Source organism: Balaenoptera borealis (assembly GCF_965194805.1).
Source record: "Balaenoptera borealis genome assembly, chromosome: 14".
Lineage (NCBI taxonomy): Eukaryota > Metazoa > Chordata > Mammalia > Artiodactyla > Balaenopteridae > Balaenoptera > Balaenoptera borealis.
In genome coordinates this window covers 58,281,548-58,305,220 of record NC_138875.1, presented here as the reverse complement: position 1 = coordinate 58,305,220, position 23,673 = coordinate 58,281,548, and the positions used below count along the sequence as shown (strand labels likewise).

Sequence of the window (23,673 nt, the reverse complement as noted above, 5' to 3'; positions counted from 1 at the left end):
AGAAATATTCTATCAGAAACAAATATTAAAAGTCTTAGGTGACCTTTAAGCCCCTTTTAAACACTTTACAATAACACCTACTATTTATTGAATGCTTCCTATATGCCCAGAGTTACAGACGCATTATCTCAGTTAATCCTTCCCACGGCTCTAGCAGACAGGCACCCTGAGCCCCTTCACACAGATGAAGAGAATGAAGCTTAAACAGCATGTCTCACTTGGAAACCAAACACATCACACAGAAGTTGGAGCCTGGAGTCAGCCCTATGCGTGCTGACTCCGTATGCCACTCAGGGACTCTTAGCTGCATATTTCCTGCCTCTGAGTCCCAATGACTCTCTCTTGTCTCCTCCTTCAGAATCTTGAGCCACTGGCATGTTCAATGGACCAAAGAGTGTCGGTTGATTTCTCTCACTGTCCACAGATGCTCCACTTCTCTCTCTTGTTGCTTTCTCATCCACTTGAGCCTTTAAGCTCCTTCCCCACTATGAAGGAAACACATCTTGTCTAGTTGTTTGTGCCTCGCCTGGCTGTCCACGCATCAGATGTTTAGATGGATTAATATCACTACGGCTGCCATCCACACGCCAGCCCACCCCACCTCTTATCAGGTAAACCTCCGGGTATTGAGTTCAGTTGCACTCACACTTGAGCCAAGCCACACCTTCATTCTACGCAGGGTTTCAGCCAGTTCAGGTCAAAGGGCAATGCATTTAGCAAGCACTTAACGTGGAGTATGGAAATATCTCCTCGTGAATGCTTTGCCTCTGAATTGCATGGCCCTAGTCTCCTTGGGTTTCAAGAAGTTTCAAGAAGATGAATAAGGACAGGCTTGCCTCTTCTTGAGAGAGGTAAACGTTAGCACTTGGCTGCAGGGAAAAAAAAAAAAAGTTGGCTATTATTTTCCAAAGGGGACCCAAGATGTTAGGATCTCATGAAACAAAATCTGCCTTAAGATGCAAGGAGCTAGTGCCATGAAGCAGCATTCCGAGTCACTTAGCCACAGTTGACAGGAAGTGGCTCCTTGACCGGTGCCAACTGCCCCCTGACTTCCTTTAGTGAATCCCCTTTCCTCCCCCCTCCCCCTACTGAGGAGTCTACAAAGCACAGCCACAGACGACCACGTGTGCGCGCTTGTCACGCTTAACAGTGCCACACCTGCGCTCACAAAACACAGACGTGTCCCTGATGGGCTATAAAATGTGCTATTTGGGAAGTTAATTTTGAAATGTTATTAAACTAATAGGTACTTGGCAATGTACCTCTTTCCCAGAGATACACCTAGGAGTGAGACGTTTCGAGTTGATTGGATAGCTTTCCAGAGTGGTATTTTCATCTTTTTTATATGTTTTTCTCCTCCGGTAGACTTTACCCACTGAATTTTCCAGAAAGCGTGACTTCAGGAGGTTGTAAGCGGCAGAGGGAAGAGTGCGCATGAATGCCCTGGGAGATGGCGCAGTGAACTCCTGTCCCAGTTTTGGGGCGGCAGTGGGAGGGAAAAGAAAGATAATGTGCCCTTTGTTTACTTAAAAGGCCCAAGAGGTGTGCAAAACGCAGGCCTCCTATACGCACCAGCAGGAGTTTTCACGGCCTGGACTCCGAGGCGTAGAATCAAGCAAGCACGTGGCTGATACGCTGGGCCTTCAGGCCTGGAGGTTCCGTGGGCACCAGTGGGGGTGGGTGGCTCAGGGGACGCTGGAGCCCAAGGCTCCTCCGCGGCACTGATGCAGCTTGGGTGAGAAAAAACAGCGACCCAGGACTTATCTTCATATTTTAGCGCTTCGTGTGAACTTGTGCGAAGCTTAAGCAAAAACAAACCTCCAACCACTCTCCGACTCACATCCCTGCATGCTTGCCTCTGTGGCTTTAACTCTTTTCAGGGATTGCACACATTTAATACCAGCAAACGAAACCGAGTTACCACGTCCCCTTCAGGCACACTAAGGGCATTTCTCACATCCTCTCTCTCTCCTCCAGTCCGCAGCCGACACAAAATTGCGCGTCTGTTAGTATGTGTGCCCGATCCTTCCCCTGCTTGCAAAAGCCAGAGTAGTTCCGAGAACTCGCCAGCTATAAAGCCCGGGGTGGCCGGGCAGGAGCCGCTCACCGCGAACCGCGGCTCGGGGGCGGGAGCGGGGCGGGGCCGAGCGCGGGGACCGCCCGGGCGCGGGGCGCAGCCAACCAGCGGCCGGCGAGGGCGGGCCGGCGCGGGCCGAGGGGCGCGGGCAGTCACAGGCGCCTGGCGCGCGCTGCAGGTGGTAACTTGGAGGTGCCACCGCTGCCGCTGCGAGAGGGCCCGGGTCTGAAGGCCCCTTCCAGCCTCTGGGAGCCCTTTCCCGCCGCTGAACCCGAGACCGGATCCGGGACAATCCGAAGGAAAAAGCCGCTGCGCAGGGACCTGTGAGCAGCCCTACCTCTCCTCTGCCCTTGCGCTACTTTTTTTCTTCCAGGAAGGTTGTGCCGGGGAGCGGCTAACAGGCTCCTGGAGGGGCCGGAGAGGGACGCTCCCGGTGACCCAGGTGAGCCCCTTTCCTTCCCCTACCCCATCCCTCTTCGCAGAAGGTCGCAGGTCGGGACTCCAGCTCTCCGGGTGGGCAGGGGCTGGTGCGTGGGCGCCTGCCCTTGGCTCGAGGTCGAGGAGGGAGAAGGCGAGGAAGGGGGCTGCCTTCCCGGGCCCGCCTGGAATCGGCAGGGACGGACAGAGAGGGCTCGGCGGTGGCCGGAGGGCTGACACCCTGGTCGCAGCGGGCCGGAATCGCCCCCCGTGCGCGCCGTTCGGGAGCCGCAGCGGGAGCCGGGCGCGGCGCCTCTGCGAACCTTCGGAGTGAGCGCGCCGGGTCAGGCGAGCGCACGAATCTTCAGTCCCTGCGAGGCCAGAGCGCCGAAGGACGTCATCCCTCTATGCCCCGCAACTCCTCCTCCGCCCCTACTCGCCTCCACCCCTCCGCGCCGGCGGCGCAGCCTATTCGGAGATTTCGTGTCTTGTCCAGCGCGCGGAGTGGTTGCTGCTGTCACTCCCCTCCCTGCCCTCGCCGGAGTTGGAGCGCCCCGGGGTCTGGTTCCCCGGCCCCGGCCTCCTAGCGGTGCGCTGGGGGCGAGTGGGGCAGGCCAGTTATCTGCGCCGAGGGCGGAGGTGGGCGTGGGCGCGGGCTCGCTCTCCAGTGCTCGCTGTATCCATCCCCAACCCCCTGCAGCTTGAACCGCTGGCCAAGGGAGCGGAGTCTCTGTAGCCAGACCTTGCTCGCTCTGGGAAATTGGGGGCCTCCTAGGATGTTGCAAACCTCGGAGGAGAGGCGGGAGCCTCTGCCTCCATCTGGGCGTTTCAGCCCCTGCCGTGAAGTGAACATTGGCTCTGACCTCCGCCTACGGGCTCTGGCATGGGGGTGCTGGCGGCAGTGTGTGTGTGTGTGTGTGTGTGTGTGTGTGTGTGTGTGTGTGTGTGTGTGTGTGTGTGTGTGTGTGTGTCTGTGATCCTCCGTGAGGCAGAGGCGCAGGAGCCCGCTCCCCCTGCCCCGCCGCGCCGCAGGGCTCCGCCGCCCCTCGCCGCGAGCGGCGCGCAGCTGCATCCCAGCAACTCAGCGCTGCTGGCCCCTCTCCTCCTCCCGCTCCAGCTGCTAGCCACCCCCCCCACTCGCCGCCCACCTAGGCGCGACCCAGGGTGAAAATCATCTGGCCGGAGGGTGCGGGTGGGGGAATCGAGTCGCTCCCGAGGCGAATGGGGCAGGTTTCCAAAATCCAGAGGAACGCCGCTCGCCGGGCATTTCATCTTCCCGCGGCTCGGCTGTGAGGACCTCGGGTAGAGGCTGGCGGAGGCGAATCCGCACTCCAGAGAGGGTGTCGTGTCACTCGGGAAGCCGAAGTTGGGGTCGCTGAGCATCCGAACTCCCTTTGGCGCGTCCTGCGCGGAGGCGGAGGAACCAGGGGCTGGCGTGCAGGCGCGCTGCGCGGGCGGTGGGGAGGCTGGGGACCAGCTGCCGGAGGGCGCCCCGGGCCGCTGGAGCCGGAGGGCGCCCCGGGCCGCTGGAGCCGGAGGGCTAGGCGTCTGCGTGGGAGGGCGCGTCGGGGCTGCGGCGGGGTCGGGGGCGCCCGACTAGCGCTGGAAGTTGAGGTCGGGGTCCGCGCCGCGTGGTGACAGCCCTCCCGGCCCCTGCGGATTCCCGAGTAGCAGCCACGCGGCGCGTTCGGTCCCCGCCTCTGCCCGCCAGCCGCGGCTTTCGCTTTTCATTCTGCAGAAGTGAAGCCTCTGCGCCCCGAAAGCCGGGGGTGCTGGAGGCGAAATCCTCCGGGGAGCGAGGGCGGCGCCGAAAAGACTCGGAAAGGGAGAACGCAGGATCCGGCGGGTAAAGCCGTCGAGCGCCAAAGATCCCCGAGGCAAGGCGAGGCTGACCCAGGCAAGAGGTCCGGCTCCCGGCCCTTTGCGCCGCTCTCCCTAGGGGACCAAGGGTTCCAGCCTCCTGCGCCCCCAGCCCAGGCTCGTGGACAACTCCTGTGTAATTCCCTCCGAAGTGCATTGGATTAAGACTGGGCGGGGAGAGGGCTGGAATCCATGAAATGAATGAAAGTAGAAAGGACTGTAAATCCCAAATATAATTCCGGTTTAAATCTAAATTCCGTTTGATTAGAAACAGACTCTAATCTGGTAGCGCAAGGTCTGCGTGCATTTCTCCTAATGACAGTTAGTGGAGGGCCCGGCAAGGCTCGTCCTTCCCAAGCTGGAATTGTGCTGCAGATGGAGGTTGGGAAGGGGTGGGAGTGCGGGTGCACATACCCTTAATTTACAGCAGGGAAGCGGTCAAGTTCAGGTTGGTTTGGAAATGACCTTGCAGGCCTTCTTCCCCTTCTCATCTGCCACAGGCATTTCCCACCTGGATCAGTTACATACGTTCAGAGACTTAGCGACACCAAGGGGTTAAAGATCCTCTCCTGTAACTTTAGTTTCCAAAGAGGACTTTTAAAGAGGCTTCTTAGAACTGTAGTGCCCTCAGGAAAACATTCTCAGTTCGGAGGAGCAGGGGTGTAAAACCGAAATTTTATAACTAGACTGTGATATCTCAGCCCCAATAAGGGAGGTTTCCTCCAGACTGTGGTGTAAGTTATTGAGAGCAGGGCTCTGTCTCATCCTTTGTCCGCCCAGGGCCTGGTATATAGTAGGTGTTCAACAAACGTATATAGACTGATGCTTATAATTTAAAATGTTGGCCTGAAAAGACATTTAATAATTTCTAGGGTCAGTCGTTTTTAAAATCAGAATATTAAACCAATTATAATAGTCATTATGAGGCCTAATGTGCATTGTTTACATGTACTTTTAAACTATTTGGGATTTGTGAAATCACTTTGAATAAAAATGCACTTAAGGTGTTAGGAAGTTTAGAAATAACAGCATGACCGTTGCATGTTTAAAGTCCCTCTGTAACAGTCTCGGATTGAATACCTCTAGAAATGGAGATCTCACTACTTTCACAAGGGTTCTATCCACTTTAGATAAACTCATTATTCAAATGTTAGGAACTCAAGGTTGAACATGACAGGGCCTCTGCCCGTACGTGCTGGTTGGCAGGGCCAAAAAGGAAACGTGATTTGGTGCTACTGGGTAGACACGGGAGAAAGTTAAGGGATCTCAGCGCTTTGAGTGGCAGCAGCAAGGGGCACTTGGCTGAGGATGGTCCTATGCTTTGGATTTGGAGGAGGAAGAGAACAATATAAACTGACTAATAAGAACTTTCTCGAAGCTCGGTCTGCTTATCTATTCCTTCCAGCGCCATTTCCTGAGCTATAACACTCAGCCCTCTCTCTCTCTCCTACACACCTACGCTTCTTACATGTAAGAGCCGTCTCCAAGCCTCTCTGTTCCTTTTCTTCTTGAATCCTAAGATTCTTCATGCTATCCCCATCCCCGCATTGCCAGCTCTGCTCACAACACACTGAATATTAACATGCTATCTCTGAAAATTTAAAAAAAAAAAAAGGAGCAAAAACTCAAGCAGGGAATGATTTGTGTAGGACTTGAAGTCAGGGCGGTTGGCGGTGAGTGGTTCATTAAAAAGATCCAGGGAGCCGGATGAGTCACGGGTCCACTGTGGGCAACCACTTCCTCATCATTTTCACCTGCCACACGGTGAGAATCCAATTATGACTCCACCGTTCTCAGAGGCAGTGGGATGGAGACTGTGAGAGCGAGCACATGGAACGTAGAATTTTCCAGTTCAGAACCAGTTAACCAAGAACAGCAAGACCCACAATTAGTTAGAAAACACGACTTTCCACGGAGAGCTGCTTAAGGGGCTGGAGATTGTAAAAGCTATCGAACCGTGCTCTTCACAATTCTCCATCTTCTCCAAAGATGGAGAAACATCAATGGCTGTTAGAAAGTTTCTGATTTGTCATTTTGCCAGGGAGTCAGTGAAATGGCGCTAGAGAAATCAAAGCAGCCACCAGATCGCTGAGGGGAAGAAAATCTTTGTGTTTTAGTGCTACTCGAGTAGCACGTGAGGCTTTTGTTTGACAGCATTCGGTGTCATGATTACATGAGGTACAAAGCAGGTCTGATAGATGGGCCACCTGTGTGCTGATGGGCCACCGGTCACGGAGCCCAAAGCTAATACAGGGGCTCATATCCCGGTGGGATTGTGGACAGAAATCAGGACACCGGAGCTAGAAGTACAGTATCTTGGAATCCTCAGTAGCGAGAGAGTGAGCAGCTAACTAGGTTAAGAGCGGTGATGTGATAGGGGTTGGCATTGCATATAATTGGGGTCGATTAGGAGGATTTCAGTCAAGTGGCATGAACCCAAATCAGAACTGGAGGAAAGATATGAATGGGCAAAGGAATGCCCGGTAGTACTTACACTGGGAATTCAGAAACAGAAGGAGGGAGAGAGCTGCCGTGTCTCCGTGTGGTGGGGAAGGAAGGGCAGGAGTCAGAACTCAGACCCCTCACTGTTGCTACATCACGTTATGTAACGTCTCTGAGCCACAGTGACCCCATCAGTAAAATGGGGATAAGGATACTTCCTGGTGAGGAATCAATAACCTGTAAATACCTCACATTTACTTGTTACTATGGCATGTTATTTCTGGCTCTTAGGTTAGCTACCCTGGCAACAAGCTTCCGGTTTGCTAGACCCAGGAGTATAGATTGGCTGGATGAATTATTACCAGGTCTCTCTCTTCAGCCTCCATTAGAAATCCAGTCTCACATTTCCAACTGCCAAGTAGATATTTTTACCCAGCTGTTCCAGAGTCACCTCAGACTGAATAGGTCTAAAACTTTCATTCATCAATTTCCTACTTTCCTCCCTTATCCCAGTACATGTCCTGAGTCGCCAGGCAGGAAGCCTGGTCTTCATTTTTTACACCTTCTTCTTCTCACGTTGCTGCCCTGTAGACACACAGAAATGCCAGTGGTCTTGTTGTGGTGACTCCCACTGTCACTTCCTTTCTATATTATTGTCACCAGTCCTTCCCCAGACTCTTGTCACCTCCTGCTTGGACCGTTGTGGTCATCATCCCATCCCACTCTCATCCTAGCCCCCTAACCCGGGCTTCCAGCTCAGTCCTTTGATTGGACAGTTTTGATCACATCATTGCCTGACTCCAAACTTCAGGTCTCTCCTATTTCCTGAAGGATAAGATCTCAACCCTTTATATCTGTGTTCACAGCCCTGTGTCCAACACTCAGTGTGATCTCCCACTGGCCCTGGCAGGAAACCCATTGCACCTGTCCCCGTCTTGGATGCACACCTTTAAATTTTATTTTGATGTCCTTTGCTCATCCATTTCCTTCAACGGAAATACCCCTCCTCTCCATATCTTCATCTTGAAATCCCACCAGTTTTTCAAGGTCCAACTCAAACACCACCTCCCTTCTGAAGTTTTCCCTGATCATTCTCAGAAGGGCTCCCTCCCCTTTCAGCAGATCTTTGCATTTTCCTCTTATGTGGCACGTACCAGGTCTTTATTCTGTAGTGTGTTCCTGTTGATGGGAGAACTTATTCATCTTTGTATTCATCATTGAGTGGTGCCCAGAGTGTAGGCTCCGTCACTTTCCATTGAGTGAATGGTTGTGTAGTGATGCCTGAGAAAGACAATGAAAGAAGGATGCGCCAAACCCAAGTCGGTAGGAAGAAGAAGTAGCCAACCCTTGATTGGGTCTTCGAAGGTGGAGTGAAAAAGAGGCAATTATCTGAAAGTCACAAACTACCCTCTACGTCCTTTTTGTCTAATTAAATGAATAACTTAAGCTTTGGTAGCTGGAGGAATCTGTGTCATTATTGACATTCTTCATTGTAGAAATGAGCTTCTAGTCATGTGAGTTGGACAGTTTTCCAAAACAGACCAGAATGTGGGGAAGCCAAAGCTGACAGTGATTGGGCTGAAAGAAAACAGATATCCTGGGCAAGATGCCTGTAAATGCTGAACGCATCCAGAAAGAGGGAAGAATTCTTGGTCTGGGGCTCATGAATTTGTCTGATCTAGAATTCCTTTTAGGAAGCTTTTCATCTGATTCCTCTCATGGCTCCTTGATTTGCAAAATATACATACTATATTATCAAAATATATAATCATGCATGTGTTAATTAGCATGGGTAGTTGTCTGAATGTTTCTGATCGAGAAGAATAAAAAGACTAAGCCGATCCTCTTGTGTATACAATATGTTTGAGGACAGGTGGAAAAACAAATTATTATGAAAAGCTTGCCAGCTTGCTTGTTCTAGGAAGAGAAATGCTTCCAAACAGTCTTAAATATACAAGCCTTCAAACTTGAGAGGATAAATCCATCCTCATCAAATAAACAGCCCATTGCACACGAGGAATGAACAAGTAGGAAAAAAAATAGGACATGATCAGGTGCTGAGGTTTTGAATAGTTAGGACTGGGACACTTATTATATAATGTTGGAATTATACTCTCAAACCTCTTCTAGAATCTGAGCAATTGGATGATCTAAGTGATCAAGGGCTGTTGTATCTGTGCTATATAAATTTTGACACATGGTGTTTTAAAGATTTTTTTTTTGATGTGGGCCATTTTTAAAGTCTTTATTGAATCTGTTACAATGTTGCTTCTGTTTTATGTTTTGGTTTTTTGGCCGCAAGGCATGTGGGATCTTAGCTCCCTGACAAGGGATGGAACCCACACCCCCTGCACTGGAGGGCAAAGTCTTAACCACTGGACCGCCAGGGAAGTCCCCACACATGGTGTTTATAGGGTTTACATAAATATATTACAAAATAGAAAAGATGTTGGTCATCCACTGGGTGAAAACATTTGGCCACATGTGTGATTCTTATTCAGGACACTGTTCCAAACTGGCTAATGGAAATGATAGTGTTACTATATCACAGAGAAAATGAAAAAAAAACAAAAAAAGAAACTAAATGGCATCTCAAAGTGAGACACAATATTTTAATTACTAGTCTGATAGTTGTTTTTTTTTTTTAAATCAGCTTTTTGCCATACAAATCTCTCCATCTCTGTAACCTCTTCGATATAGAAGTCCATCATGGAAGATTCACATGAACTAATTCAAATACAAGCAAATATTTGTTTTTTAAAATTTTATTGAAGTATAGTTGATTTACAATGTTGTGTTAATTTCTGCTGTACAGAAAAATGATTCAGATATATATATATATATATTCTTTTTCAGATTCTTTTCCATTATGGTTTATCATAGGATATTGAACATAGTTCACTGTGCTATACCTTGTTTTTTATCCATTCTATATATAATGGTTTGCATCTGCTAATCCAAACTCCCAATCCTTCCTTCCCCCACCCCCCATCCCCTTTGGCAACCACAAGCCTGTTCTCTATGTCTGTGAGTCTGTTTCTGTTTCACAGATATATTCATTTGTGTCATATTTTAGATTCCACATATAAGTGATATCATATGGTATTTGTCTTTCTCTTTCTGACTTACTTCACTTAGTATGATCATCTCTAGGTCCATCCATGTTGCTGCAAATGGCATTATTTCATTCTTTTTAATGGCTGAGTAATATTCCATTGTGTGTGTGTGTGTGTGTGTGTGTGTGTGTGTGTGTGTGTATACATATATCACATCTTCTTGATCCATTCATCTGTCGAGGGGCATTTAGATTGTTTCCATGTCTTGGCTATTGTAAATAGTGCTGCCGTGAACATAGGGGTGCACAAATGCAAGCAAATGTCTAATCAGAGACTAATATTCACCTTCAAAAGAGAACGTCTTTCTTTCCCCCCAGCAGCCATAAAATTCTGCAGCGCCAAATCATCAAACCAGGAGCCTGTGCGGGCAAAGACTATTTGGATAAGCTAGAGGTCTGCGTTAAAACAGACCGAGATACATTTGCATTCCACCTAAGATAGTTGTTTTTTTGGATGTTGGATGCCCTTTTTAGTTTGGGTTGTGAGAAACCCAAAATCTCTCTTTCTTATAGAAATCTGTCTTATAGATAAGATAATATCTATACAAAATGAGAATGTTTAAAATGCATAACGTGCAGACCCTAAAGAGCAGTGTGAACATGGTGATACAACATAAAATGAGCGGGAGAGCCTTGCTGCTACGGTCAGTGCCCATCCCACTGTGTAGGAGCTCCACGGAGAGTACCTTTTGGGAAAGAGGGGAAAACAACGATCATATGTGGGTGGATATTGGGGTGGGGACACGTATGAGGTGCCACACCTTGCCTGTTTTCCCTCTGTATCTCAGTGTCTTCCTTTCATGCCAATTCCTGAAACACCCTTTTATCGAAGTCTTAACGATGACTTTCAACACGGATCCTTAGAAACTGTTTAAATACAGTAATGTCATTTTTGGAAAGCATTCTCCCTACTTTCACCCACCTTCTACACGTCTATGAACTAAGCTTCCATTCCCTGCCCATACACATACGTCAGTGTCTCTATATCGTGTTATTCTGGATTTCCTTGGAAACAGAGCCTGAGATCAGGATTTGGGTGCCAAGTGGGGACAATCAAGCCGTCACACTCACCCAGCTGCACTCCTGTGCCAGCAACTTCTCCTGAATGTCTGGGGACACATCACCTAAGTGTTCTGAGTCTAGGTTTCTTCTGCAAAACTAGTTTAGTAATACCTACCTAGCAGAGTTGTTATTAGGACTAGGAAAAATACTTATAAAATGTCTGGTATATAGTAAGTGCTTGAACAAGTGTACCCATTCCTTTGTGTCCTATGATGTATATTGTATTAACATTTAATTCAGTATGAAAATTTGTATTTAACCAATCAACTTTTAGTCTCAATATCTGTGTCTCAAACTTTTGGTTCTGACTCTATATTTTAGTCATTAAAAAATGAACTGTAATCCTGAGTATATTTAAATGTAATTTTCTTTTTTGGCACTTTTCAAGTTTTTTAAAAAAATAGTAACCAAAGTACAATGCAGTTAGGAAGATAAACCTGATAATCCTACTGCAAAAGTTTCTGCATTTTAAAATCGATTAGAAATTGTTATTTTGTTATTTATAACAAATATTTTGTTATGTATAACAATTGTTATATTGTTATTATTATTTGTTATGAATGATGCATCATTCGTACCTTCTCTATATGTGCATCATTCATGTTGCAAAAATAATGAGTGGCATAGACATTTATCCTCTGTCTGCACTAAGATAATCCATGACAAATTCATTTGGACTCCTTGATCCTGAGGTGATGAACATTGACCATTTAATCACCGAGATAATTAGGTAAAACTGCTGCACCTCGTGTTTTTCAAATGGACAGAGCTGATCTATTTCTTGGAAGAGCAGTTTAATTTTCAGTGGATATAAGAGTAACCCATGTTTTCCAGGCCAAAAAGCTTAATAACTTTAAGACAACTGACTCTATCACCACCTGCAATTGTGGAAATTCTAAATAGAGTCAGATTTCTCCTAACTGACCTTAGGAAGCCCTGGGGAATCCCTCCCCTGCTTCCAAGACCACATCCCCTCTGTGCTGTCTGTACGCCCCCCCCCCCCACCATTTCCACTTGCTTTTATTCAAGCCACCCTAGTGATATTTGGCATTAAAGATCCCAAATGCACCAAAGGATGCTGATAAACCCACTGTGGCCTGAACCCAACAGAGAGGCACCCATGTGGCCAGGAGGTGACATGTTCTCCAGCTTTCCTGAGGTCTGGATTGGGTGCAGGTTCTGGAGCACTGCTCAGTCGGCTGTGTTATCCCCGTGGCCCAGGAGGTCCAGCATTCATCCCCTTTTCTTGGAGACACCAGCACACAACAGTGCCACTTGGTGGATTCTGTGATTGAGGTGAAGTGGCTCTTTCCCTCAGGACCCGGACACGAGCATCTGGGTGTTAGGATGGAGGCTGGAGCCAGGCATACTCTGTGTCACCCTCCAAATCTGTTCCAGCTTTCATGGTTTCATATGAAATCCTTGGCACATAGTAAACGTGTGAACAGGTGTACCCAAATTGCAAGCTTGTGAAATCTTGGAGTTTATCAAATAGGCAGTGGGGAACCATGGTGGGGGATGTATGCAGAAGAGTAATACAGGAGGCTAGAAATAGAAAGCTTACTCTGGCTACGGGTGGGGTGAGTTTGATGGCGTAAGAGGGCAAAAAGCTAGATGGGCAACTAGGAAGCTTTCCCACCTAAGCACCACACCCCACACTAACTTGGGACCTTGATTCTCTTCTGCTTTGACCTGGGTTCTTTCCCAGGAGGCCCCTAACTTTTTCTCCTATGGTTAGATGTTGGAATAACAAAAGCTACAAACGTAGAGATTTCATTCTTCAAAGGTTGGGTGGCTTAGATACTTGCACAAATTTTATGAATCTTGGGGAATATTATCATATTCCAACGTCATCTGTTGAACACGTTGTATTTATAAAGGATGAGTAACTTGTGCTATTCTTAGCTATTTGCTTCCTTTGAAAAACATATTAAAATGAGTTAGGTAATTCAACAGTGAGTAATGCTGCTGAAGTGTATGTGCGACCCAGATGTCAAACCTTTTCACTCAGTGAAAAAGTATCACGATGTTTTGATTTATGTCTTGTACTTTTAATATATGAGTATATGCCTATCTTTCAGGTTATTTCATGTAGTATTTTGTCTCAAGTGTAGCTTTGCTCGCCCCTAGATATGGTTAGAAGATAACTACGTGTGTTTCAGGAAAAATAAGCAGTGATGTAATTTTCCAGATTGTGGGTTCATCAGCACTTAATTTCCCTAGATGATGGTTTATTCATCTTTATGATGGAGTTACAGTGGCTCCAGCTTTCAAATCTACAATCCTAAAGCATCATCATAGATTAAAAACCTTTTGTTTTTTAAACCTGATAGCATCACATAAACTTCATGATAGTTTTTATATGTTAGCATTATTGAAACACAATGTTAGCACAAGGAAATGAAAATATCACTTTGCACAGGGTCTGCTATACAAAAATACTAAGTATGCTGTGTAGTAGAAATTACCACAACATTGTAAATCAACTATACTTCAATAAAATAAATTAAAAATGAAACAAGACAAAATATATACTAAAGAATTCTTTAATAACAATAATAATAGTAATAGTATTATTATTAGGAGCACAGGTAATATAGTTTTTGTTCTCCGGATAATTGATCACATTAGCCTGACGACAGTCAATGTCTCGTTTTTCGGAATTGGCTCGGCACTTTTCCTGTTTAACCATGTTACCCGGAATTTCATGTTTATTTTCCTCTCCTTTCACCTCTCTGCCTAGATTTGGATGATCTCAGAGATATTCTGGGTAATCTTTACAAAGCCTGGCAAGATGATTTATCTGTGTGGTTTTCACTAAAATCTATTGAAGTGATAAGCACAGGCTAAAGTATAGCACATCTTTCAAAATGCTTTCTCCTGGACTCCATTTGGCCTAAGGAAATGGGGTGTTGGTTACATCCGACCAACTGTTAGTCTAGTGGAAGGTAAAGGTCCACTGGGCAGGGCTGGAAATGTAGCAAGTGGCTTTAGCGGTGAGCTGCTTGTATGATGCTTCAGAGGACAGCTGGACTGAGCCACTGGTGACATCCTATTGGAGTGCAGTTCACTTACTACCTGGAAATGAGTGGATGTGGAAAAAGTATCTGACCCATAACATTATTGCTCTGACCAAAAGTATAATTTTAATAAGATTGAGAAAGAGAGTTGAGAATAGAAAAAAAAAATGAAACAAGGAAAATAACCATTCTCTCACGTTACACTTCACTGTGTTGGATGCCAATGAAAGTGAGTGGTGGGCATCAATAAAGAAAGTTGCATTGTGTTCATAGAAAATTAGTGTCAAATAAATATGCTCTCCGTCTTTCTCTGCCCACTGCCTCTGAATATTGCCCTAGTCCCTACCTCAAAACAACAACAACAGGCTTCCCTGGTGGTGCAGTGGTTAAGAATCCGCCTGCCAGTGCAGGGGACGCGGGTTTGATCCCTAGTCCGGGAAGATCCCACATGCCACGGAGCAACTAAGCCCGTGCGCCACAACTACTGAGCCTGCGCTCTAGATCCCATGAGCCACAACTACTGAGCCTGCGTGCCGCAACTACTGAAGCCTGCGTGCCTAGAGCCCGTGCTCCGCAACAAGAGAAGCCACCGCAATGAGAAGCCCGCGCGCCGCAACAAAGAGTAGCCCCGCTCGCCCCAACTAGAGAAAGCCCATGCGCAGCAACGAAGACCCAACACAGCCAAAAGTAAATAAATAAAATAAATTTGAAACAATAACAACAAACAAACCAAAACTCTTTTCTTTTCCTTCCAGTTTTATTGAGATGTAATTGACCTACAGCACTGTAAAGGTTTAAGGTGTGCAGCATAATGATGTGACTTACATACAACATGAAATGATCACCCCAGTAAGTCTAGTGAATATCCATTACCTCACATAGATAAAAAATAAAAGAAAGAGAAAAAAAACTTTTCTCCCTTATAATGAGAACTCTCAGGATTTACTCTCTCAACTGTCATATATAACATACAGCAGTGTTAATTGTATTTATCATGTTGTATATTATATCCTAGTATTTACTTATTTCATAACTTTGTACCTTTTGACCACTTTCATCCAGTTTCCCCCTCTCACCCGACACCCACCTCAGGTAACCACAAATCTGATCTCTTTTTCTCAGTTTGTTTTTTTTTTTGAAGTATAATTGACCTACAACACTATGTCTGTTCTTGGTACGCAACATTGTGATTTGATATTTCAATACATTACGAAACGATCACCACGATAAGTCTAGTTACCCTCTGTTAACATACAAAGATATTACCTAGTGATTGACTATATTCCCCGTGCTGTAGATTTCATCCCCATGACTCATTTGTTTTACAGCTGGAAGTTTCTACCTCTTGATCCCAAAACTCTCTTAACAGCCAAGAGCCAGATTTTTGTGGGGCTGTCCTTTTACATAGAGGACATAGTGGGTGTTCAATAAATGCAAAGAATCATGGTGACTTGATTTAGCGTCGTGAACCGGGATGGAAACTAAGCACATCCGTTCACTCGTTTTCAAAAAAGTTTAAGTGGCTGAGTTCATCAGAGTGATAGTTTAAAGATCCTGTCTCTGCTAAACCTCTCCTTGTAACTTCAGCGAGGGGTTTGATTTTCCCTTAACACCCAATAGTCAGAGAGCTGTGAGAACATGCGTTCCACCCAGGCTGAAAACACTGAGCTGCGTTCCAGATGCCTTCTCTTCATGGTCAGATGGGTTCCTGGTTGTAGCCACAAGCTGAATTTGTCCGCATGGGGTTGCTTGCTTGAGATTTATGGTGTGGTTCTCCCCCACTTTGTGTTGACTCTTCCCTGTTCACAAAGAGACACGCTGAATTCAGAAATATGCTTTTTGGCATTGACCTACTAAAGTATCAGTTTGCTCCTGATGTGAAAGCCAGCATCAAAGATGTGGACAGGACAAGGTCAGTGACCTCTGAACATCTTGAAGCTTTTTATTTTTCAACTGCACTCATGCCGGGGAGAAGCCTGGCTTTAGTAGTCCTGTGCCCTTTGGAACAGGTTGAGCATCTGCCGACAGAGTCTTCCTTTTCATTTGAGCCCTTGGTCTTTGGAAGGTTTGCATCTCCCCCCATAAGGAATGCCCGCAAATCTCATACTTTGGCAAGTTTCGGCTCCCCTTTTCTGAGTTATTTTTCAAAGCAGAAGGCAAGCAATGATCACAGGGTCATTTAATGTATGTAGTGCATTTTGTTTTTTAGAGCATAGAAATGCTTATGTTCTTCAGCCTTTGGCTTTTTCGGTCCTACGGGTGAAAAGATTAGATTGATAAAAGGCAGAGACCTACTTGCGGAATGTAGGCATTCCCCATTTTATAGATGAATCATTTTTCCAAAAGTGCATTTGTCAGTATTTGTTTGGAATTTTTGAATTCTTTGCCCGGAGAGAAGATGTTGAAAACTATGGTTAGCTTTCCAGGCTAGTTCAGACAACTATACTCAATCTATGTCATGAGCAAATTTTGGAACTATTAGTACCAGTGGTGGGACTCAGACAGGAAACCAATTGTGCCCCAGGAAGCCATGGGGGCAGCCGAAGGTGCAAATCTTTGGATGCACATATAGCATCCCTTCCTGAATCCCTCATCCATCTTCTGCCCATTTCTCTGGGCTCTGATGTCCACATACTATCCTGAGTCACACTTCTATGCTTATAGTTAGGCTTTCTTCCCAAAATACATTCCTCATTCCAAATGTATTACCTTCTCTCTTTCTCAAATAAAACTACCATTTTCTTAGTTCTGCTGCTCTAACCTGGTAATAGTAGGGAAACCACCTGATTAAATTAATCATATTTTTGTATGTGTGCAAGGGATTGATAACCCCATAACCCTTCATGCTATTTGCATTAAAAAATAGAATGTCTCACAGGTGGCCAACAGGCACATGAAAAGATGCTCAACATTGCTAATCTTTAGAGAAATGCAAATCAAAACCACAATGATGTATCATCTCACACTGGTCAGAATGGCCATCATCAAAAAGTCTACAAATAATAAATGCTGGAGAGGGTGTGGAGAAATGGGAACCCTCCTGCACTGTTGGTAGGAATGTAAATTGATACAGCCACTATGGAGAACAGTGTGGAGGTTCCTTAAAAAACTAAAAATAGAGTTACCATATGATCTAGCAATCCCATTCCTGAGCATATATCTGGAAAAGATGAAACTCTAATTCAAAAAGATACATGCACCCCAGTGTTCATAGCAGCAGTATTTACAATAACAAGACATGGAAGCAATCTAAGTGTCCAATGACAGATGAATGGATAAAGAAGATGTGATGTATATATATACACATAAACACACACACACACACACACACGCACGCGCGCGTGCGCGCGCGCGCGCGCAATGGAATATTACTCGGCCATTAAAAAGAATGAAATAATGCCATTTGTGGCAACATGGATGGACCTAGAGATGATCATACTAAGTGAAGTAAGTGAGAAAGAGAAAGCCAAATATCATATGATATCACTTCCATGTGGAAACTAAAAAATAATACAAACGAACTTATTTACAAAACAGAAACAGACTCACAGACATAGAAAACAAACATGGTTGCCAGAGGGGAAAGTGAGGGGAGGGATAAATTAGGAGTTTGAGATTAGCAGATATACACTACTATATATAAAATGGATAAACAACAAGGATTTACTCTATAGCACAGGGAAATATATTCAATATCTTATAATAACTTGTAATGAAAAAGAATCGAAGAAAATATATATGTATAACTGAATCACTTTGCTGTACACCTGAAACTAATACAACATTGTAAATCAACTCTACTATGATAAAAAAAAATAGAATGTCTTGTAACTCAAATCAAATACAGATTGTTGTATTTACTTCAGTTTGGTTTTCACTTATTTTTTTACAAGCAAGGTACTGATGTGGGCCATGAGAATAAAAGTGTGAATAAAATATGATGCTTATCATCTCACAGAGAGACAAGTATATAAATGCCAATAAACATGATACAAAATGTGATAATGATGAATTTCAAAAGAGAACTTTATGAAAATATCAAATCTTATACATTACTGGAGAGAAGCAGATAAACTGATAACAATAATATTGAAAAATAATTTGCATTTTCTTATAAAGATGTGCACATATTCCAACATAGTAATTCTGCATATAATTATATACCATTGAGAAACTGTCACACATATGCACCAAAAAATGTTTCAAAAATACCCATAATAGCAGTAAATTGGAAACAGCACAAATGTCTTTGGACAGGAGAATGGATAAGTAAATAATGGCACAGTCACAAAATGAGATATTATACAAGCCACAGAAATGAATGAAGTATATAGGTTTAACCAACCATGTGGATGAATCATTAATAATGATGATCAAAATGAAAGCTGCAGAAGATTGAATGATATAATACAATTTTTATAAGGCTTTTTTTTTTCAAAACCATGCAAAACTTAACAGTATTCTTTAGGAAAACCTACGTTGCGTGGCAGCCAGGGGGTAGGGCAGGAGGACTGAATGGCAGATGCAGAGATTTTGGTAACAGTCTTGTGTTACTACATTAGGTGATGGGTTCACAAGTGTTCATTTTATTATTACACTTGCACATGTATATTTACATGTATGAAATTATTGCATAATAAAAACATTTCATGTGCACTTTTTAAGTGACCGCCCCAGTTTGGGGGAAACACCAGAGAGGGGGCACTTAATTCTGACAGAAAGGCTGGGAAGGCTTTCTGGCGGAGGGGGCTGTGTTCACCCTGGACTTGGAGGAAAAGTAGGGCTTTGGGGGTCGGACAAATGCTGAGTGGTGGAGAGTGGGGAGAGAGAGAGTGAGGTGGCCATGTACATGGTGGGCTTGTGACAGAGAACTTGGGTGGGCTTGTGGGAGCCGGAGGTGTAGAAGCTGCAGCTGGGAGAGGTGGGGCAGGGGTGTGGTGTATTCTTTCTATGTAAGGAGCCAGGTGACCATGATGCCAGTCAGCCTCCTCAAGAACCCATGAGGTCACCAATGGAATGAAAGGAAAAGAAGCCACAGATGGAACCAGGGGAGGGCAGGGAACCCAGGTAAAGAAAATCAGGAAGACCCCTTGAACGAGGGGTTGAACCAGAGAGCTCAGAACCACGACATTCCAGGCAGAAGGGGCTTTCAGACCCATGGAGGGAAGGATTCCATGGCACCGAAAAGGGTTGTCCTTGAGAAAAGGGAGTAAGTAGGTAAATGCAATCACAGATTCCAGACAAATGTTAAAGTTGAACGAGTTTTCAGAAGCCACATCAATCGAGTTACCACATCCAACGTCAGATGTCAGGGCGTAGAGTTTCAACCAAATCATCACGGGATAGAGGATTCTATTTTTAATCTATTCATGAATTACAGGCATCCGTCTTCGCTGTACACTCATTCACTCCCTTTCTGTTTCTCTCTCTGTTACGTATACATCGTAGTTACCTAAAAGTTGAGCAGCTCTTGGATGGCCAGTTGGGATGGGAAGAAAAAAGGGAAGGAACCAAGAAAAGGAACTGCCATTTACTGAGCACCTACTATGCTCCAAGTATTCTGATCTAAGGGCTGAATATGCCTTTATTTCTGGCTTTTCCCACACCTCTGTAGTAATGTTGAGACAACAAAATCAAGGCTTGCCCAGGGCAAGTGACTCACCAAGCCAAAGTCGATTCAGAAATACAGTCTGTCTGGGACTTGCCCTGTAGTCCAGTGGTTAAGACTCCGCGCTTCTACTGCAGGGGGCACGGGTTTGATCCCTGGTTGGGGAACTAAGATCCCGCATGCCGCGTGGTGCAACACACACACACACACAAATACAGACTATATCTATGAAATCATACCGGTTCCCTCCTTCACACCCTAACCCTACCCCTAACCCTTAAAACAAAGCACCTTTAAAGAAAAGCTATAATTAGATCCATTGAGAAGTTTAACTCCATGCGTTTTTTGCTCAGATGTCTTTAGCATTTTTAAAGATGTGCCCTCTTCTCCTATTTTCTACCATCTCAGTCTTGATGGAAGGTTCTAGCACCTTATCAGTTGCTCTCTTTAAGGTACAGGCTGTCCCCTCAGTGATGCTGTTCCAGCAGGCGTCCCTGGAAATGTACTTGGATAACAGTGTTTGCTGTGACCAGCCTTGTTTCCTGGCTGTGTTCCATCGTCCCCTTCACACACATTTCCTTACCTTGACATGCCTTAGATCTGTCTTCTCTCGCTGATTTTACGAACATACAATTATTTTCTTGTTATTAAAATCATAATCACGCTTTCAGTTGCTATTTATTCCTGGAAACTGCATATTAAGATAATTATTTTTATCTTGCTGACACTGAAGTTAACAACTCATAAATTTTATTTTATAGTCATGGATATTAACCCCATAGCTGCCTGCCTGTAGTTCCTGGGTGAAAAGAGAAGTGAGGTTTTTTTTCCCTAAGAGTTAGGGGAATGCAGAAAGGACTTGAGGGTGGGTAAAATTTGCAACCACTTCTGAGGGGACAGGTACCAAAAAGCCACCAAGGAAGCAGAGAAGGTTTGCAAGCAGCAGGGGAGGGCCTCACTGAAGTCAGGAAGGACCATCTTTCCTAGAAGCTCCATTTCCTCCCACCCCACAGAGTATCCTTAGAGCTCTGACCCTAATTTTTGGCTCCACTGGAATGTGGGCTCCTCTATAAACATTTGCCACTTCCCAATTAACCATAACGTGGGTTTTAAAAGGTAAGCGCAACGCAGACACTGCACTGACCATGTAGAGGAAGTTATTTATTTATTTTTTAAAATATTTATTTATTTGTTTGTTTATTTATTTATTTATTTATGGCTGTGTTGGGTCTTCGTTTCTGTGCGAGGGCTTTCTCTAGTTGCGGCAAGCAGGGGCCACTCTTCATCGCGGTGCGCAGGCCTCTCACTATCGCGGCCTCTCTTGTTGCGGAGCACAGGCTCCAGACGCGCAGGCTCAGTAGTTGTGGCTCACGGACCCAGTTGCTCCACGGCATGTGGGATCCTCCCAGACCAGGGCTCGAACCCGTGTCCCCTGCACTGGCAGGCAGACTCTCAACCACTGCGCCACCAGGGAAGCCCCCGGAAGTTATTCTTTTTGAAAGCAACCTTGAGATTCATTATAGGTTGATGAAGCTCTATGTTGGAGCCTGATGAATTCATTTTCTATAATGAATCATTAGAGGCTGGAAAAGTAGGTTGAACAGTGAGTGATTCTGTACATCTGTCACATACCGGGGAAGAGACAGTAACTGCAGCCTCCTACACGTATAGTCTAGCCTGACCCTGTTCTTAGGTAAAGAGCAGAGTCCCGCAACGTGGCCTCTGGCATCTCCTGCTTGCTTCTGCAGCCTGGTCTCTTATCCTTTGCCGTCCTGATTTGTGCTCTTGACACTGCAGTTCGCAAACATTTTGGTCTTAGGACCTCTGTACAGTCTTAAAAATGATCGAAGACCACAAAGAACCTTTGTTTATGCATGGTATATCTATTGATATGTACTGCATTGGAAAATACAGCTGAGAAATTTTTTAAATACTTAATTCACTTACAAATAACAATATAAGTCCATGCCACATAAACCTAATTCTTTTTATGAAAGTTAACTGTGTTTCCAAAACAAAAACAATTTAGGGTAAAGAGTGTTATTGCAATTCTATTTAATGTCTGGCTTAGGAGAAGAGAGTGGATTCTTATGTAGGCTTCTGCTTCCGCGTCAGAAGCTGAGAGTGAGATCTCATAGATCATGTAGCTTCTAGAAACTTGCACTGTACACTCCTGAGAGGATGAGAGTGAAAATGCAAATTATGTCCTAGTATGACTAGGAAAATTGTTTTCATCTCACAGGCCTTCTGGAAGAGGCTTAGGGACCTCCCGGGGTCCTGGACCACACTTTAGGAACCTACTATAGATTCATGGGCCTTCTAATGGCCCATAGGTTGGTTGGAAATAAGCCAATAGGATGACTGATGGATAACGGGAAATAAGATTGGAAATTGAAGTTGAGGCTGCAGCATGTCCTGTCTATTTGGACATTCCTTATCCAAGGAAGGAGCTGAGCATTCCTGCTGAGAAGCAGACATTCCAAAGCCCGCTCTGAATTTGCCCTGCTTGCTATTTCCCCAAGGTCTTTTTCAAACATCATTTCATATCATCTCCACCACAACTTGATGAGAAAACCAGGACATCTACTATTCTCCTTTTCCACTCAAGGAAACAGAGATGTTTAATGACTTGCTCAAGATCCCCCAGTTCCTTTAATGGACCACTGAACCCACACCTCGGATTCCCCAAGTCATCCCCCAATGCTGGCCATCTCCCGTCACTGAGGGTTCAACCCATGCACTCAGGGACCATTTGCACAGGGTGATAGAAATTGGCAGAAGATGATAGAAAGCAGATGCGTAAGCTCACTTCTATGATAGTGATTCGTGTATGCACTGTGTATTCCCTTTTCTGATTCTTTAGGAAATAAAAATAGTTAATATACCAGACAGGATCAACTGTATCCTTTGGCCAGTAACATGACCGTTTGCATGTTCTCACTGAGAAGAAAATTCACCATTTCGTTACTAGGAGAGTAGATTAAACCAAATGCTACTCACAAGCCAAGTTATTAAACTTTTGAAACATCCAGAGGATGTTGGATGTTTTAAAAGTTTGGATGGACGTTGGATGGAGGAGGACCTCGCATGGGCACTTTCCAAGGTGTCCGTGGACTTGGGTGGAACAGGAGAGGGCTGTGGACTGATTGCTGACAGCTCGATCCTCTCTGGTCTTTGCAGGCATATCTGTCACGACTTCATCCAGTGCCCTTTAAGTAACTGCTCTCATCCCGCATATCTGTCACGACTTCATCCAGTGCCCTTTAAGTAACTGCTCTCATCCCGCCATCGGCTGAGAAGGAAGACCAGGTTTCTTGAGTTTGTGCTAGGATGCTTTTGTTTTACAAATTGCGATATTTTTAACACTTTCTGCTGAGTGTGACTTAGAGTCTTATTCATTCTTTCCTTTGAAGATTGAATCTACACGGGGTGGCCAAAATTTCCAGTAATCATTCTGACAGTAGCTTTTTGTTTTTAATTGTAGTAATATGCACAAAACATAAAATTTAGTATCTTAACCATCTTTAAGTTCAGCAGTGTTACATCCTTTTGCATCGTTGTGCAGCTGATCCCGAGGACCCTTTTCATCTTCCCAGTGAAGTTCAACTCCCCATTTCTCCCTCCCCCCAGCCCCTGGCAACCACCATTCTACTCTCTATCTCTATGAATTTGACTACTCCAGGGACCTCATAGGAGTGGAATCACACAGTATTTGTCCTTTTTGTGTCTGGCCTATTTCATTTAGTGTAATGTCCTCAAGGTTTATCCATGTTGGGGCACATGTCAGAATTTCCTTCCTTTTTAAGGCTGAATAGTATTCCAGTCTATGTATGGACCACATTTTGTTTATCCATCATGTGTTGATGGACATTTGGGTTGCTTCCACTTTTTGACTATTGTGTACAAGGCTGCTATGAACACAAGTGTGCAAGTTATCTCTTTGAGACCTTGCTTTCAGTTATTCTGAGTTGATAGTAGCTTTTGATGTAATGGATTAGTAGTTTACATCTGTAGGGCAGAGGCCCAGGAGGCCCTGGTGGATCCAAGGATCACAGAATTCCTCTAGCATGAC

The 23,673-nt window shown here is 45.1% G+C and overlaps 1 protein-coding gene across 2 annotated transcripts in view; it reads left to right on the top strand.

The window, feature by feature from the left end:
* The first annotated feature begins 2,224 nt into the window (after nt 1–2,224).
* Nucleotides 2,225–23,673, top strand: part of EPB41L3 (erythrocyte membrane protein band 4.1 like 3) — a 223,328-nt gene continuing 201,879 nt past the window's right edge. The window contains exon 1 of one of the 2 annotated variants that reach the window (XM_082353502.1): nt 2,225–2,519. The gene's annotated coding sequence lies outside the window, so the exon portion shown is untranslated. The remainder of the gene's footprint in view (nt 2,520–23,673) is intronic. The other variant, XM_082353508.1, reaches the window with a different exon arrangement.